This window comes from Aedes albopictus, chromosome 1 (genome assembly GCF_035046485.1).
Source record: "Aedes albopictus strain Foshan chromosome 1, AalbF5, whole genome shotgun sequence".
Taxonomy (NCBI): domain Eukaryota; kingdom Metazoa; phylum Arthropoda; class Insecta; order Diptera; family Culicidae; genus Aedes; species Aedes albopictus.
In genome coordinates, this window is record NC_085136.1 from 64,986,933 (window position 1) to 65,005,136 (window position 18,204).

At 40.1% G+C, this 18,204-nt stretch overlaps 1 protein-coding gene and 1 non-coding gene across 2 annotated transcripts in view; both read right to left on the reverse strand.

Annotated features, from left to right (window-relative positions):
- The window catches only part of LOC109401930 (tumor necrosis factor receptor superfamily member wengen), an 89,065-nt gene that overhangs the window by 21,388 nt on the left and 49,473 nt on the right, over positions 1-18,204 (reverse strand). The window lies entirely within an intron of this gene.
- Trnaa-agc (transfer RNA alanine (anticodon AGC)) lies at positions 14,145-14,216 on the reverse strand. The gene has a single exon. It is a non-coding gene; the product is annotated as a tRNA-Ala (tRNA).

Below are 18,204 nucleotides of genomic sequence, written 5' to 3' on the forward strand. Positions count from 1 at the left end.
TCAACCCAATTTATGAGTTTATTTCCTCTCAGTCAAAATTGTGGCGGCAAAAGAAAACACCATCAGCAGCGAGAGGTGAAGAGGATATTTTTGGACGGTTAGCTCATCGAGACCGGCAAGCCGCGCCCGCGGAAGGTTAGAACGCAAAACAGAGACCGGTAGCCGGTAACCAACTGTGCAGCCACTGGGTTCAAACGGTAATGGTCGTCGATTTTTTAAACCAATTTATTGATGGGGAGCAATGTTTATCCGATCCGGGCGGCGGTCGGATGGAAAGATGCTTTCCATCGAAGCAAGCGCAGATATAGGTATGATGAAGTCAGACTAGCAGCTCTCTCACCGCCGCACCAGTCACTCAGTCAGTCAATCAGGAAGTGTTGTGTGAGTTCCCCTGTCTCCGAGTGTCTATAACTATGTCTGACTCTAAAAACTGCACTGAAAATCCAAACGGAAACCATTTGGCATGTTTACCGTTGGGTAATGATGTCTGACAATCTATGTCTTAGAACATGGAATACCGTACTCCATCTTTGATCACTCCCTATGCTCGCCAGATCACACTCCACCTGGTACACCTTTCTTTCGTGCTACGCTCCATGCCTTCTTGTGCCAACTGGATCAGTAGCTAACATCAACTTTGTAGAGTTGTTGTCCGGCATTCTGGCATCATGCCCTGGCCACCGAATCCTTCCCACTTTCTGGGTGCTGGACTCACCAAATAGTGCAGCGAGTTCGTGGTTCATCCTTCGCCGCCACATAAAGTCATCCTGCCACCGCTTCAAAGATATCTCCGTCTATCGTGACATTATTTCCATCCTCTGCAGCATTGGCGTAGTAATTCCGTCCGTTCCACGCCGTCCACGCCATTCAGGTGCTTGTCGAAGTGCTGCTTCCACCTTTCGATCACCTCACGTACGTCCATCAAGAGGCCCCCATCGTTATCCCTGCATATTTCGGCTCGCGGTACGATGCCGTTGCGGGATGCGTTGAGCTTCTCGTAGAACTTCTGCATTTCATGGGAACGACACAGCAGTTCAATTTCTTCGCATTTCGCTTCTTCCAGGCGAAGCTTGTTCCCCTGAAAGAGGCGGGTCTGCTGTTTCCGCTTCTGTTTGTAACGTTTCACGTTCCGCCGTGTTCCTTGCTGCAGCTTTACCGCCCTCGCTGCGTTCTTCTCCTCCAAAACCGTTCTGCACTCTTCGTCGAACCATTCGTTCCGTCGACTCCTTTCCACGTACCCGACGGTGCTCTCGGCTCCGTCGTTGATGGCTGCTTTCACTGTACTCCAGCAGTCCTCTAGAGGGGACTCATCGAGCTTGCTTTCGTCTGGCAACGCGGCCTCGAGATTCTGCGCGTATGCTGAGGCGACATCCGGTTGCTTCAGTCACTCTAGGTTGTACCGTGGCGGTCACCGGTACAGTACATTGTTGATGATGGAGACTTGGAGAGTTTTGTGCGCAGTTTGATCGCCAGGTAGTGGTCGTAGTCGATGTTGGCGCCACGATAGGTCCTGACGTCGATTATGTCGGAGAAGTGGCGTCCGTCGATCAGAACGTGGTCGATTTGAGATTCCGTCTGCTGTAGTGATCTCCAGGTGTAACGATACGGAAGACTGTGTTGGAAAAATGTTCTACATATGTCCATGTTTTTGGAAGCGGCGAAATTAATGAGTCTTAGGCCGTTTTCATTCGTCAGCTGGTGGGCGCTGAACTTTCCAATCGTCAGTCTGAATTCCTCCTCCTGGCCTACCTGAGCGTTAAGATCTCCTATGATGATCTTGACGTCGTGGCTTGGGCAGCGATCGTACTCGCGTTCCAGCTGCACGTAAAATGCGTCATTGTCATCATCAGTGCTTCCGGAGTGAGGGCTGTGCACGCTTATTATGCTGAAGTTGAAGAATCGGCCCTTGATCCTCAACCTGCACATTCTTTCGTCGATCGGCCACCAACCGATCACGCGCCTCTGCATATCACCCATCACGATGAAAGCTGTTCCCAGCTCGCGTGTGTTGCCGCAGCTCTGGTAGATGGTATGATTACCTCTAAAGATCGCTCCATGGATCCTGTCCAACACACCTCCTGCAGCGCTACGATGCCGAACCCGCGGTCCTTCAGTAGATCGGCGAGTATGCGGGTGCTCCCAATGAAGTTGAGAGATCGGCAGTTCCACGTACCGAGTTTCCAATCGCAAGTCCTTTTTGTTCGCTGGGGTCGTTGCCGTTTATCTCAATTCGTAGGGGAATCAACGTATTTTGGACACAGCGTTACGCCAATATATTTTGGACACTTCCATTTGTTTTTGCCGTAAGTGTCCAAAAAATATTGGCGCGTTGCTGTGTCCAAAATATGTTGGTTCCCCTATTATCACAGAAAACAGACGTCCAAGCTCATGTAGTGCTATTGTGTAAAGCATTGCAACGGTTGTTTTGAAATAACTGGGAATGTGGCCATTACGCGGCGCTGTCAAATTTCGAATCGGGGTACAAATTTGCCGTTGTTTTACCTTTTGGCGCTAGTGTCACCAAGTGTGCACCCTAGTATAGTTCCACCTAGAGAATGTGGTGGTTTTACTTGGAAAACAAAAATTGAATTATTGTTCAACTTGTTCCTAATTGAAAATAATGAAACTAATTATCAATGGGTTGCTCAAATTTTGTAGCTGGATTAATGAAATAATCATAAACATCATGTTATTTGAGCAAATACAGCTCAGAATCTGGGTAGGAAAATTTAAAGGTGCGCTAGTGAAATATTTCTTTAGAAAACGCCATCATGGTATCGAAACACGTTTTTGAGTGGGAAAGTCACCGTCGATGTCGCTACTGAGCTTGTTTTTTCTTTACACAAGATTTTCAAGCAATTTTGTTCGAGCATGTTCGTCTGTTCTCTGTGCTATTATTCCGTTGCAATAGTTCTTTTTACGGCTGGCTCGTAGGGCCTGACACCAACCCCCAATTTTCCGGATGATCGTAGTGCACAGTTGAGCTTAGAGACCTTTCCTGGCACTTGGACGCTCGCTCGGACGTTGATCAGCCGCCCCTAACATGGGGATCCGACGCTGTGTGAGCCGCTCTTCCTGGAGAACAGACGCTCAGGTTTGCAGAAGCCCGGTCCTGTCAGGTACGATCAGGTTATCCGATGGTCCTGTCAACTGACACGTCACCATACGGGGTCGGTGCTGTGTTGAGCCACGTTTATCCGGATGGCTCGGAGTGACCAATATCGTATGCTTCATAAACGTTGAACGCAACCCAATAGGCGTACAAGTAGGTTGACCGGGAGACTTACGCGATAATTTTCGAAGTCCGGCGATTCTACCAATACATGTACGGAAGCCTGAACATTCTGGTCACGGACAATGAATCCCTAAAACAATGTCTGTCGAACAAGAAGGGTCATTCGAAAATGTTAGCACTAAGAAGGCAACACTAGGCGATATTCTTGCAATCATTCGACTACAGCATCCAATGCAGACCCACGAATAACACAGGATAGCCGATTCATTCTCGAGGCTACGGCTGAAGGAGAAAGTACTGGACAAATCTAGGGACAGCGTTGCTGGAAGGTTTGCGAACTGTAAGAAGTGTTGAACCGGGTCACCGTTTTAGAGTCGATCAGTGGGAGTTCACCGTACAGAAAGGCTGTATTCTGTGCGGAATCAGAGTCTACATTCCACCGAGCCTTCGAGAAAGAGTCCCCATGTGAACTGCATTCAACACGTTTTGGTATGACAAGACTGAAGTAGCTGGCTCGTGGTTACGTGTGGTGGCAGAATATCGACAGCCAGAATGAAAAGAAGGTGTAAAACTGAAGTTGCTGCCAGGGTTGTGCAGTTTCAGGATGGTTAATGTCGAACGACACTCGCTTTAACCATCACTTCATACGACAAACCCAGTCCATCAAAACATAATCTATTCACGCAAAAGCCACTCAAGGGTGGCCAGATGGTTTTCTTCGAAATCGGTAGATTTACTGAATAAAAATCGGTAGTTATCGGTAGGCTTGAAAAATTGGCTTGTAATGGAATTCTCAACAAAGTCAGACATATTTTGTTGAAACAGAATCAACCTGATTAATAATTAAGAATATAGATAGATACCCATAGAGCATGAAATTCGAATAGTGAATTAAAATCATGGAAAATATTGGACTAACATAATACTAAGTACTGAAATGGTGCAGGTCATCATCATTTTATTCCACCGTCATATTTCCAGAGTTCATTTCCATGGATAACTCCAGACTTCTACTGGGATCCTAACAGGTATTTTTTGGGATCCTTTTTATCCGAAGATTCCTGTTGGAATTCCTCCAGGAATTTATCCAATAATTTTATCGAGGTATTCCTTACGGAAAACCTTATGAAATTATTTTTGGTATTTCTCAAAGAATGCCTTTTGAAATTCCTTCAGGAATTTTTGATAAGTTAACCCCAGGAATTTCTGTGAAGTTTTCTGCATAAATTCCTAATGGGATTCCCTTTGTAACCCTTCAGGACGCACGTCCTGAAAGGTTAAGATTCCTCCAGTAATTTCTGATTCTTTGAGAAATTCTTCCAGGAATTCATTATAAACTCCTTCAAGAATTTTTATTTTTATTCTTTTAAGATTTGCGGTATTCATCCGGGTATTCCCGCTGGAATTACTCTAGGAATTTCTGTAGGGATATTCCTTCTAGAATTCCATCAGAAATTCCTCCTCAAAATTTTTGATATAATCATTCTTCCTGTGATTTCTTCAAGGATTATTCCAGGAATTTCTCCAGTGGTTTTGTATAGGGATTCCTTTAAGAATTCCTTTTGGGATTCATCTAGTTTTATCTGATGAGATTCTTTAAGCACTTTCTGCTCCTGAATTTCCTTCATATATTCTCGGAATACCTGTTCACAACTGTCAAATGATTGTATTGGAAGAACTTTTGATGATATGCATCAAGAAAACCTTCTAGTAATTTATTATATTATTTATTATAACTTTTACTGCATATCATTTTATTATAATAAATGTCATTTGAAATTAAAAATCATAAATTTTACTTTCAGGGTGAAATTCATTAGTCAGTGAAATGCCTTTGTAAGTCTTGAAAATATTTTTTTCCGCCTGAATTAACCATCCTAGAATGCGAAAATCTATGCAAAACTTTTACAACTTTGCAAAATTTTTAATTCTTCAAGTTTAGAGTTTAGTAAATTCCAATAAAACTCCTGAAAGTATGCAATTTCCATACTAAAAATGTGATTTTTTTCGAAAAGTATTATTTTATGCGTTAATTTGAATATTTATAGAATTTTTAAAGACGAAATCAGATTTAGCGAATACTTGGCTGCTAGAAATATTAATTCAAATATTCATTACATTTGCGATACTACCACGGTAACAAAAGGTTGGGAGTGTCTTTGAAGTTCGCCTAACACACAGTTTCGGAAAATATTGAATTTAATACAGAAATATATGACTTATTGTCTGTAAAACATGTAAACTCATCATTCAATAACCCTTGAGCCAGATGATGATCAGTTTTGACTAATTGTTTCAAGTTAAAAGCGTTATTTTTGACAAATAAAAATTGTCCCCCTTGTCGATCAATTTCACCCCACTTGTCAATTTCACCCGAAATCACGGTATACTTAAAAACAGGCAAAATTCATAACAGATATGATATCCATATATCCTTTTTTTTTTAATAATAACTTTAACTTTTCCAGGGAATCGATTTAAAAAATATTGGAAGAACTCATAAAGCAATTTCTAGATAAATTACTCAAGAAAATAAGGGTTGAAGGTTTAGAAAATATTGGTTTAAAGTTTTTCGATTCCGTTGTACTCCAAGAAATAACTAAGAGATGTCATTGAGAATTAAACGAATCTCAATAAAGCTTATTTAGAGCTGCTTTAGGAATGACGCCAAAGGTTTATTTTTGAATTTTTAATCCTTATCTTCAAAAGTTCTTCCTGCTAGTCATAAAATGTATCAAGGAAAAAAATCACTATCAGAATATTAATGAGCATACTGTAACAAAAACGCTCTACATATTGCTTTCAGAATTTGTTTGAAAACCCAAAGCAAAAGTTTTTTTCAGGAACTTCAAGAAAAACTTTTGAATTGACCCAAAATATTCTCCAAAAATAGCATCATAAATTCCTTCAGCATTTATTGAAAATGGCCGGATTTCCTCCAGGACAAGAGTGTTCTTTAGGAGTTGCACATTCATTAATTATTTGAAATTTCTCCTTAAACTTCCACCAGCTACTCTTCAAAAATTGTACGAATAAATCTACCAGAAATATTCCAAAACAATTCCCCATTATTTCTACAAGCGTCCAATTAAATATTTTGCCAAAAATAATACCACCCAACTCCTAAAAAAGAGACGTACTTATGTTAAATTATAAAGTTAAACAATATCCGAAGGTATCCCTCTAGGTATTTTCGAAAGAAGGAAATTCCCGGAGGAATTTTCCTGGTGCATTTTTCAGAAATATTTCTCTATCATTATCTGGAGAAATTTCTGGAGGAATCTTTATAGGAATTCATGTAGAGATGCCAGAGAAATTCTCAAAAAAAAAATCCCAAGAAGAATTTCAGTAACAGAAATTGATTAAGCAATCTCAGTAGATAATACTAGACGAATTCCAAGATAAATTTCTGGAAGTATGGGATACTTTGAGGAATCTCTAGGAATCCCTGTTGAAAACTATAAACGAATCCCTGAAGAAATATTTCTAAGGATCTTTAGAACAACCCTAAAAAAAATTCCTAGCAGGGATTATCCCTCTAGGAATCCTGAAGTAATCACAACAGTAAATGTTTGAGGAATCACATTAGGAATTTTTGAAGATATCTTTACTGAAATTCTTGGCAAAAACTGGCAGTTCTTTTATTCTTAAAGTTTTTGGATCTGTTTTTAAAGATGCATGCCAACTATCTTTGGTTCCAAAACTTTATTATTAAGATATTCTAACATTGTTAATTATCAAGTTGGAAAATCGGTAGTTTTCGGTAGGAAATTTGAAAAATCGGTAGTTTCAGGGCTCGCGTCTGTGAATCGGTAGGCACGTCAAAAATCGGTAGGACTACCGATAAATCGGTAGGTCTGGCCACCCTCTCAAGCCAACCCTCGTTCAATGCAGAGTCAACCACATCCAGCAGCAGCGATCGTCTCTTTTTTTCGCACCACACGATGAAACACCGAAGCGAGGTTTTGTTCTACGCCTTGCATTCTATTCATAGGGCGTGCTATCTTTGTGTTTGCTACGCCATGCAATACTACTAAACAAATTGACCTTCATCCTGGCCTTTTCAGATGAGAGTCACCCAGCAGTGAGTGCAGAGCCGTAGCGTGCGGTTGGCCAGATTGGCCCCCGCCAAGGGTGTCAGCCTCAGAGGGGCGCCGAAAAGGCCTAAGGCTAAAAGCAAACAGGATGAATGTTATTAAGATTTCACTGTTTAAAGTATATAAGACTGATAATTTTTTTACGCTTTTCCAATTTCTCAAAAGTTTAGATTTTTCTAAATTATTTGGAATACTACGATGTTGAGAAACTATCTTATTTTTTTTTTTCAATGACAAAGCAAAATTTTATGCTTTCGAAATTCTAGTAAAAGTTTCTTTCTAATGATTCATAAACATTCTTACTGGAGAATGTCTTGAGGTTACTACCGAGGTCATTTATCGCATTTTGGAGACGAACCAGCCAAGGGCTGAAAGTCTCTTTAATAAAGACAAATCAATCAATCAATCAATCAAATTTATCGCATTCATTCAAACATTTTAGAGCGTCGAAAAAAAGTATTTTAACCCGGGAGCGGTCGCGTCGTGTACTGAGCACACGCACCATGAAAAATGCGCGCTTGTGGTACACATCGTAAGCGCAGCGTCGCTGCAAGTAGTCAAAGACGTGACAGCTCGAGGGTTAAATGTAAAATATTCAGATAATGCTCTTTCAGTTCATACTATTGTTTATGTTTCTTTGGGTTTAAAATTCTTGTAAATCTAGCACAAACCTTACAAGTCGTTTTCGCCCAAAAACCAGTGAGATTTTATTTCTATTTCCTGAATTCAAAGAATTTCTCCTAGATTCTCGAAGGATTCCCTTAGAAATTCCTCCATGGAGGCTTTCAAGAAGTTATCTAGGATTTTTTCAGAAATGATTCAAAGGATTAATCCGGTTCTTTCTTCTTGAATTTTATTGGATAATCTTCCATAGTTTACTGAAGAAACTTCTGCAGATATTCTTTCAAAAATATTTCTGAAATTATTTTCTTCAAAGATAGCCTTAGGAATTATTCCACAGATTCCTTCAAAAATTCTTCTAAGGGTTGATACTTCTATTTCTCAATATTAATTTCACTATTTTTTCCTGGGTTCATCCTGGAAAATCTTCAACGAATTTCTTTAGAAACTTTTCAAAATTTCCCTCAGTTTTTTTGAGATTCCTGCAAAAATACCTGGAAGGGTTACGGATTATGATAAATGATCTGCCATGGATTCCTATAGAAATTCCTTCAGCTATTCAGCTATTTCTTTCCCTTAGTTTTTTTGAGATTCCTGCAAAAATATCTGGAAGGGTTACGGATTATGATAAATGATCTGCCATGGATTCCTATAGAAATTCCTTCAGCTATTCCTTTATAAATGTCTCTGTGAATTTCTTCAGGAATTCTTCCGGGTTTTTTTTTAGAAAGTCATCTATAGATTATTTTAGAAATTCAACCAGTTCCCTTCAGAAAGTTTTCTACAGATTCCTTTTGGAAGAAGAAATGCCTCATATCACTTAGAAAATTCGCCATTTATTCCTTCCAAAATTGTTCCATGTTCATTAAAGATTGCTCCACAAATTTATGCTAGAGTTCCACTAGAAAACTTTTCATTCCCATAGATTTTTTTCCAAAAAATTATGAATTTGGAATTGTTTCAGAAATTTTCCCAGATATTCCGTGAGAAAATCTGCCATTGATTTTATTCAAAACTACTCCAAAGGTTTCTTTTGCAATCCTTCCATGGATTCCTCCTGGGATTTCTTCATAAAACCTTTTATTGGAAATTCTTGCTGAAATGTCTGCCGGGTTTCCATCAAGTATTCCTCCGGATATTCCTGCAGAAATTCGTTTAGTGATTCCAGCAAGATTTTTTTCAGAGATTTCAGCAAAAACTTAGATAGAAATTTCTTCAGGATTTTCTCCTGGTATTTCTTTATTTCCAGTCCATGCTTCGCCTTGTATTTGCTGTACATTTTTTTATAGATTTTCTGGGAAATATTTTGAATAAGCTTTAGAAGAAACCTTTCCTAAAGTTAATGGAATAATCAGGTAAAACAATTGAATTATTCGTAGAGAATTTCTAAAAAAGATTGTTTGAGGATGTCGGAATATCCATTAAGTGGAAAATACTCTAAGAGAATAAACGAAACACAAAAATCCAACTAAAGAAACTTTGAAAAAAGAAAATAAATGATCACGTTTTTTTTTGCAAATTAACAATGTTCAATTGTCGTGGGGCGCCAATCTGGATGCTTGCCAAGGGCGCCATGGGACCACGCTACGGCTCTGAGTGAGTGAAAGAGCGGGGCGGCGGCAGCCACCGTATCAATGCGTTCGTTTCGAATGTGTTCGTTAGCAACATAGAGACGGTCGGCTGTAGCGTTGATGGAGGAAGAAGGGCAATGTTGATGTTGCGACTTTTTTGTGTTATGATTGTGATAATGCACAAGACTGGTTGCTGCCATTCTAACGGAAGCTGATCCGATCAAAGCCACAATTCACTGTTGGCAACAACCGATGAGACCGTTTGAGAGAATTCATGTGGATTTCGCTGGGACATTTATGTACAGCTACTTCATTGTACTGGAAGATGCATATTGGCGTGGTTCAAAAAATCGTTTTTGCTCCACACCGCTTATTCGATTCATTACCAGATTCTATGTCTTCTCCGAAAATTTGAGCTGAATTGGTTGAAAATTGAGAGTGCACAAGCCCTTCAAAGTTTGTATGGGAATTACTATGGGAAAACGACGTTTTCCATTCAATTTACCGTAGCATTTCCCCAAGTGGCAAAGAGTGTTAGTTGACCCTTGGTACTCCTAGGCTACTCTATCAGCTACAGCTTTGCCGAAGACCACATTCAGATCGGATGCCTCATTCATTAGATATCGATTATTATCCAACTGGAGAAACTTTAACAGTGATCATTCAGCTTTCCAGCAGGCAACATTGCTGCACATGGCGCCAGAGATAGAACACTGAAATCATGGCTACTATGTTTCAAGGCAAATTGCAGTGATGCCCATCGAATAGCGTAACCATCATGATCAAAGATTTTCATTCTGGATAAAAATCGATAACTAATTAATGAAGCGTCCGATTTGAATGAGGTCTTCGACAAAGTTGTAGCTGATAGAGTAGCCTAGGAGTACCAAGGGTCAACCAACACTCTACGGCACTTGGGGAAATGCTACGGTCAATTGAATAAAAATCGTCCTTTACCCATAGTAATTCCCATACAAACTTTAAAGGGCTTGTGCACTCTCAGTTTTCAACCAAATGAGCTCAATTTTTGGGAGAAGACTTAGAATCTGATAACGAATCGAAAAAGCGGTGTGGAGCAAAAACGATTTTTTGAACCACGCTAGCATATACAAAGTGGCCTGTGGTCAAAGTTGTCAACATCACTGTCGTAACGAAAGATGGTAGCATAAATTCTACATCTGATCGATACCACAATAGAAACCAGACTCTCTCTAAAATAAAAGCTCTCATTTTTGAGTAGCGCCCATGCCGCACAGGGGCTGTGTTGGAAACACACGTTTTTTTAAATTGCTCGCACGCTCACATTTTTGCAAAATATCAATATTTTTCGGTATTTGAAGGTGGTTTATAAACCCAGTGAGGTTGCCATGTCGAAATTATTGCAAAATACATGATCATATGAGCGTACGAGCAATTTAAAAAAAATGTGTGTTTCGAACACAGTCATGTGCGGCATGGATGTTTACTAAAAATGTGCAGGCCGAACACATTTTTGAGCGTAGCCGTTTTTGCGTGCTGAATTCCTCCACCAAATCCCGAGTCCACGAACCCCTACATTCAAATCCTCTCGGTCCTATCTCGAATATCTCTCCCTCTCTCTCACTCCAATGCGGTTCTCCGCGCGCTGCGCGCACCAAAGGAGTGCACTTCTAGTTGCCCTCTCTTGCTTTCACGGTTTGCACGGTTGCACGGTTTATCACGGTTTGCACGCTGGTTCGCCTAGGGGTGTTCAAAATAGAATAATTGTTTTTATTACACACATAATTAATTATAATCAGTTTTCTAATCGATCCAATCCTAACTACTACAATCACATCGGATCATGGCGTTTTGTTCACACTTCTAAAGCATTCCAGGATTTCCTTCGGAAGAATGGTATCTACCACAAGATGGGTGCGAATTATACAGAACTGCCATCGCTTAACTGGGAATCAGCTTACGACTCAAGACGAAAGCGCAGGACGTGCTAGCTAGAAACAAAAGTTTAATACCAATAACATTTTGAAGTATGTACTCCATACGTTCAGAAGTAACCTGTGAAACCGAGGTTTTACCGCGGTTTTACCACAACTACAGAGGTGAACCATAACCCTCCGCAGTGTCGACATCCGCTGTAGACTGGGGCAGGAGATGTTCCGGCCATTCGCTACACCCGATCGAAGACCAATGAAGACTCGTTCTTCGGAAGCTGAGGAACTCGCGCTTCATTTAGGTGGCAAAGGTTGTATTTGAACCGTGGCCCGAGAGCGTGGAACGATCGAAGATGACAGCAAGAGTGAAGGAGTTCGGAGAAGGAAGAAGATCAGACTTTATTAAGAAAGTGGGTTGAAAGCAGTGTTGGTAAAAACTCAAATTCTCAAATCTCATGGTTGAGTTGTTTCACGCGCGATTTTTGACTCGCCAAACTCACCGCCGAAAAAATCATGCATGAGTTGACTCGTGATTTCACTCATTGCTGTATTTCTTGGTATTCTTATTGTTTGCATCGAAGCTTTTAAGATTATATGGTAAAACAAAAGCAAGTCTAGCGTTTATTTATTTGGGTTCGTATTACAAGCGAACGAGATTGTGACGCTTGACTCGCGAGAGCGAAATTTTGCATGAAAATCTCGCGCGTGAGAAAATGATTCAGAATCGCGCGCGAGATTGCTCACGCAGGAGCGGTTCATGAGTCGGCTTTGAGTGTGATTTTACCAACACTGAAGAAGTAGGGTAAAGAAGGTAGACAGCTAAAAGTGCACTAAAACACAATTAATGCCGACCCTATAGATGAGGCAAACAACAAAGTCTCGTTAGCCGCTGGGAAGGGTCATCTTCCCTGTGGCTAATAAGATTCTGCATTAGGACCTCACATCTCTAGGGTTGGCACGCTTCTCCTTGCAGATCTTACGGATTCAGGAAAACACTTGGATAACCTTTTCACACTTCTGTTTAGTTGTCTTACTTAGTGCCCTTTTTCTTTATCTTTCCCTACCCAAGTAACATTTTGATGGCCACTAGTCTTGTAGAGGTTTTGAGAACCGTCATAAAAACTTATTACCTTTTATGTTGGCTTTATTATGGTTTTAAGAACCTCTTCTAGTCTGTTCGACAAAATCAAGTTACTTGGATAGCTCTCTACCTTCTTCCTCTATTCCACCCACTATTCCAATGCTAATCTGACTTCTCACAGCTTTTTTCAGCCCCTTTCCTCTTGCCGCCATTTTCTGCCGATTACCTCCTTCCCCATCTTTCTTCCCGTTCGATGCGACCTTTGCCACCAATCCGAATGGGGGAGGTTCGTACGCAACACGACTTGTTGCTAATCCAGTAACAGCAACCTTAGTGCAATTTATTCACTGTCCGTATTACGGACGAAAGAACACAATTGCTTCTTCTTTGAAACCCAAAAAGCGCAGATTCTGAATTCTTATGCAACATAAACGAGAAGGAATGATAAAAAAGTTGGGAAAAGATTTTGTCCAGACTCGAACCATGGACACCAGGAGTATTATCTACTCACCTTACATACTACACCAAAAGCTCTATGAGAGAATCGATGCTTAACACACCATAAAAGCTACTGAAGTTACTTGTTATTTTATTGCACCTTCTTTGTCACAAGTTAGAGAACTGTCAAAATGAAAAGACGCTCAAGTTTTCTGTAACGCATATGGAACCTAATCTGAACAAACAAACCAGAGTTAGATGTTTCATGCATGTTTCATAACACATTTAATGTAAGCTGACTGTAATATCACTTGCGAGCAATATGTAAGCTCCGCCTCCACAGATCGATGTCAAACACGTGGTAATTTGTGATTTCTATGAAACAAAGCCGCAACTTTACGGATTTCGGAGTTTAAATGCAACTCAACTGACAAGATGGAAGTTTCATATGCTTCTAGTGCAACTCATTTAGACCAAAGCATAGAAAGCCACAATCTGCATGATGTTGCAGGTGCTACTTGGGGCCTTTGGAGAGCGAGCCTTCCTTGGTCTTTCTGGCCGGATGCTGCAAATGGCCGATCATCACCTGCCCAAGTATTCATGGGACGTTGTCTACAACGGTTGGCTACCCACATCTACGGCTGCATTCTTGGCCTGTGGTATAAATACGGTAAAACCACGGGGTTCTGTGTCCTTAATACACCACACTCGCTCTGTGCCTTTAACTGATAGGACTTCTTGGGCAAATAGCCGGACGGTCTTGCTTCAATTGTTTTGGGCAGGGCAGAGTCATCTGGTGGCCAATGATAAACTCTCGCAAACCTGCTGAGGGGGCACTACGAACCGTTACAACCTGTAATTATGGATTCGCTGCAGAAAACGTGGGATTGGACGACGGAAGAACATGGAAAAGGCACATCGTTAAGCTGAGGGAAGTTGGTCTCAGGCCAAAATTTTTGCAGTAGTATCACTGCGCACTGGAGCAAAACATTGTTTTGGACAGACAAAACCTCTAGTGCTCTGGATATTTATCCTAAAGGTTTGGTGACTTCAGAGAAACGTATTGTGAGACTCACTTGAAGTGCAAATTTTCGGTAATACCAATCCGTGTGGTCAAATTATGAAATTCAAATAACTCAACGTACATATGTACAGATGGGTAAATTATTGGTTAAATTGGGAAAAAATCCACAGCTCAGGTGAGATTTGAACTCACGACCCTTATTCGCTAGACAAGTGCTTTACCAACTAAGCTACCGAGCCAATTAATGACCCGGCAACTTAGTTGTCATAAGGTTCAATTCTAATCTCATCGATCTATATCATCTTCGCTTTCGCTCTTCGTACATATGTACAACAGAGATGGTTATATTTGCGGTTTAGGGGAAGATGATATAGATCGATGAGATTAGAATTGAACCTTATGACAACTAAGTTGCCGGGTCATTAATTGGCTCGGTAGCTTAGTTGGTAAAGCACTTGTCTAGCGAATAAGGGTCGTGAGTTCAAATCTCACCTGAGCTGTGGATTTTTTCCCAATTTAACCAATAATTTACCCATCTGTACATATGTACGTTGAGTTATTTGAATTTCATAAGTATTGAGAGAGTTTTTTTTTTTTACTAAAATCTGGTTACGCAATATTTGATCTAGATAAGTTGCAACAGATCTAGATTAGTTTTATCTTTTCAGAGAAGCGTCATGGAAGAACCATTCTGCCATTTAAGACATTTCTTACGAAGACACCTTTACTCTAAAATATACAAGACTTTTTAAAGTGAAATAAATTTCACATGATTTTGTACACGTTTTATTGAAATTATGCTGAATTCTTCTCTACTGGTCGCTATTTCTTTCCGACGGGGCTCAAACTTCTACCAGAGATCTCTCTTGTCATCCTTGATACCCTGTCCAAATTTTCCAGATCGAAACAGCAATATTTGCTAGCCTAACAGAAGATTACTATAGAATTTTATCCGCGATTGAATCTTTCGTTTGCTCCAAAAATGCAATTTTGATTTTCTTCAGTAATTTCTACTAGCGATTCTTGTATTCCTCCAGATTCCTTAATGGATTTCTTCTTAAAAATCGTCAGGAAATAATTCAGAAGCTCCTTTAGGTGAATTAGGAGTTAAATCTTTCAGAAATAAGTTTCTCAAAGAAGGAGGAGTCTAGGATCTTGGAAAACGATCTGCGGATTTCTCCAGCAGAAACAAATGATTCCCAGTAATCCCATGAATTCTGAAAGTATCCCTCGAGGAACAATTGGATGATTTCTTGAAAGAATTTATACAGGATTCCTAGAAGGAATTTCTCAAGGATCCCCACAAGGAACTTCTGGAGGATCCTCAGGAATAACTCCCCGGAGATTTCTATACAGAACATCATCCCTGAAGAAACTTCTGGGGGATTTTAGGTAAGAATTCCTGGAAGATTACTAGACTAAACTTCTGGGAGATTCCCAGGAAACGCAGTAAATCGGGGATAATTATTATTGCAATAGTATCTTTATGACGAGATTTTCAGCTCAAGGCTGGTTCATCTAGTAATCATGAGAAAATAACAAAGATGAGAGATAGAATCGTATTGGAAAATCTGTGATAGTTCCAGTAGGTGTAGATGTTTCTACTGAGCATAAATACCAAAAAAAAAATCTTAAAAGAATCCAAAATAGAACTGCTGATGAAATTCTAGAAAAAACTGTTGAAGGAATCCCAGAAAGAACCCCTGGAGAAATATCAGAAAAAAATTCTGGAGGGATTTCAGAAAGCAGTCTTGGAAGAATTCCCGTAGGATATTTTGAAGAAACGGAGAAACTCCTGTCTTTCAAAAGTAAAATCTTGGTGAATCTCCAAAGCAACTCTTGGATGAATTGATGAACTAGGACCTAGGTTAAATCCCAGAATGCTTTTCTTAGCCCACCTTGTGCATTAGGGCCATTCCAGACCCAAACCGTACATAACGTCAGCGAGCTGTTCCCAACATAATACATTAGTATGGTTAATAAATTCCAATTCCTGGTGGAATATTTGAAGGGATCCCCAAAGAAACTCCAGGAGAAATTTAAAAAGAGACATCTAGGTTGATCCGAGAAGAAATTTCTGAAGAAATCATAAGGGGCAGAACCTCTTTTCCTTACAAATTCTTAGGGGCCGTCCATAAATGACGTAGCATTTTAGGAGAGAGGGGGGAGCCGCTGATTATGCTACGAGCCATGTTTTAGGTATGGGAAAATAGGCTACGAGGGGGAAGGCGGTGTCAAAAATCGTCTAAAAAATGCTACGTCTTTTATGGAGGACCCCCTATCGAATTCCAAAAGATAAACAAGCGGCATGGTACAAGGTAACTTACAAGAATTCTGGAGGAACTTCTTGGAGAATCCAATATTCTAGAGAAAATACAAGTGATTGCTTAGAAAATTTCCAGAAGATTTTCTAAAAGTATCCTAGTGAAGCGAATAATATACGGCAGGCTGCGGTGGGCTGGGCACGTAGCTCGTACGCCGAAGGAACGACAAGCTAAAACCATATTCAGCAGAGAACCAGGTAGGGGCCGTCGGCTTCGTGGTAGGCCGCGCACACGGTGGCTTTTTGCAGTTGAGGAGGACCTAAGGGCTCTAAACGTTAAGGGTGACTGGAAGCGATCGGCCCAGTACCGAGACTAGTGGAGGCGAATGCTTCATTTGGCGTAGACTTACCGCTACGAGTTGTAGCGCATGAATTATCAAGTAGTATCCTAGTTGAAACTTTCATAGGAATCATAGGATGGTGGTGAAAACATCTTGTCGACGTCACAGTCAGAAAACTGTATTTTGAACTGTGCAACCAAGATGTGCTAAAAGACATCAAAAACAATTAAATTTCATTAACTGCATATTTTTACTTTTGGAATGTGTTCTACAGGAAATCGTCCAATTTGTATAAAAATGTTGCAAAATATTTTGTCAAAGAAAATTATTCCGTTTTTATCTGAAAATCGCGGACCGTGTTGATAAAAACGGAACATACCTGTATATCTTATTCAGTAAGTCTTCTGGAAGTTCAAAAGACAGCGTCAGAACAGTTGGGATATCCAAAATGTTCTTGAGGTTTCATCCTGAAGTCTACGCGTGCAACGGTAACTTCTTTCATTGTACAAAGCAACGGTTTGCAATCAATCATGCCCAGTAAGTCTTCTGAAAATCCAAAAGAGAGTGTCAGAACAGTTGGGATATCCTAGGTCAACCAAACTATTCTTGAGTTCAGATTTTGAAGCCTACGGGTGTAACGGTTACTTCTTTCATTATGCAAAGGTACGATTTGTATTCCATAACGTCCAGTAAGTCTTTGAAAAGTTCAAGAGACAGAATCAGATCAGTCGGGTTATCCTAGGTCATCCAAATTGTTCTTGAGTTTAGATCCTAAAGTCTACGGATGTAACGGTAATTTCTATCATTATACAAAGCTACCATTTGTAATCTCTCATGTCCAGTAAATCTTCTGAATGTTCAATGGACGTCATCAGGATAGCTGGGGTCATCCAAACTATTATGATGTTAAAAATCTAGCATCTACAACAATTGAAAATGCTGTAGCCAAAACATAGTATATGTTTTCTAATCTATTAAACTTACTGGAGCTCGCAGAATACTATCAGAGGCAATGACCTAGCTTCGGGATATTTTGATATTCAGAATCGTACACACTGTCCAGCAATATGGACAAAATGCAACATGGAGTCTACAGCCCTAATATTATCTTTTTTGCTGTTTTGAGTTACACAACATTTAAGTTAAGTAAACCTGACATACCTCAAAAGAATTTTGGAATGGCTCTGAGTTTTATAGAAGTTTACGAATCTGACGTAGGGAATCGCGCCACTTGGGCGGTGGCTTCTATATTCGCCTGTTTTCCACTATAACTCAGTCAAATTTGAACCAATTGACACAACTTCTGGAATGTGATGTGATAGGTATAGTATCTACCCGTGTACAACATTTCAAGCCAATTGGTTCAAAATTGACTAAGTTATAGTGGAAAACAGACGAATATAGAAGCCACCGCCCAAGTGGCGCGATACCCTAGGTAACGTAACTTTTAATAGCACAAATGTTCCAAAAGTATAATACTATTCCTTCTAGTCTTTAAAAAATATTAGTAAATATGGTTCATTATGTATCATTATTTAGTGTAGCAGGCTAACATTGCAAGTGTGGATATAAAGTTGTTTACTCCATGAAAGTTTAGATGACCTAAATTATCAGAAATATTTC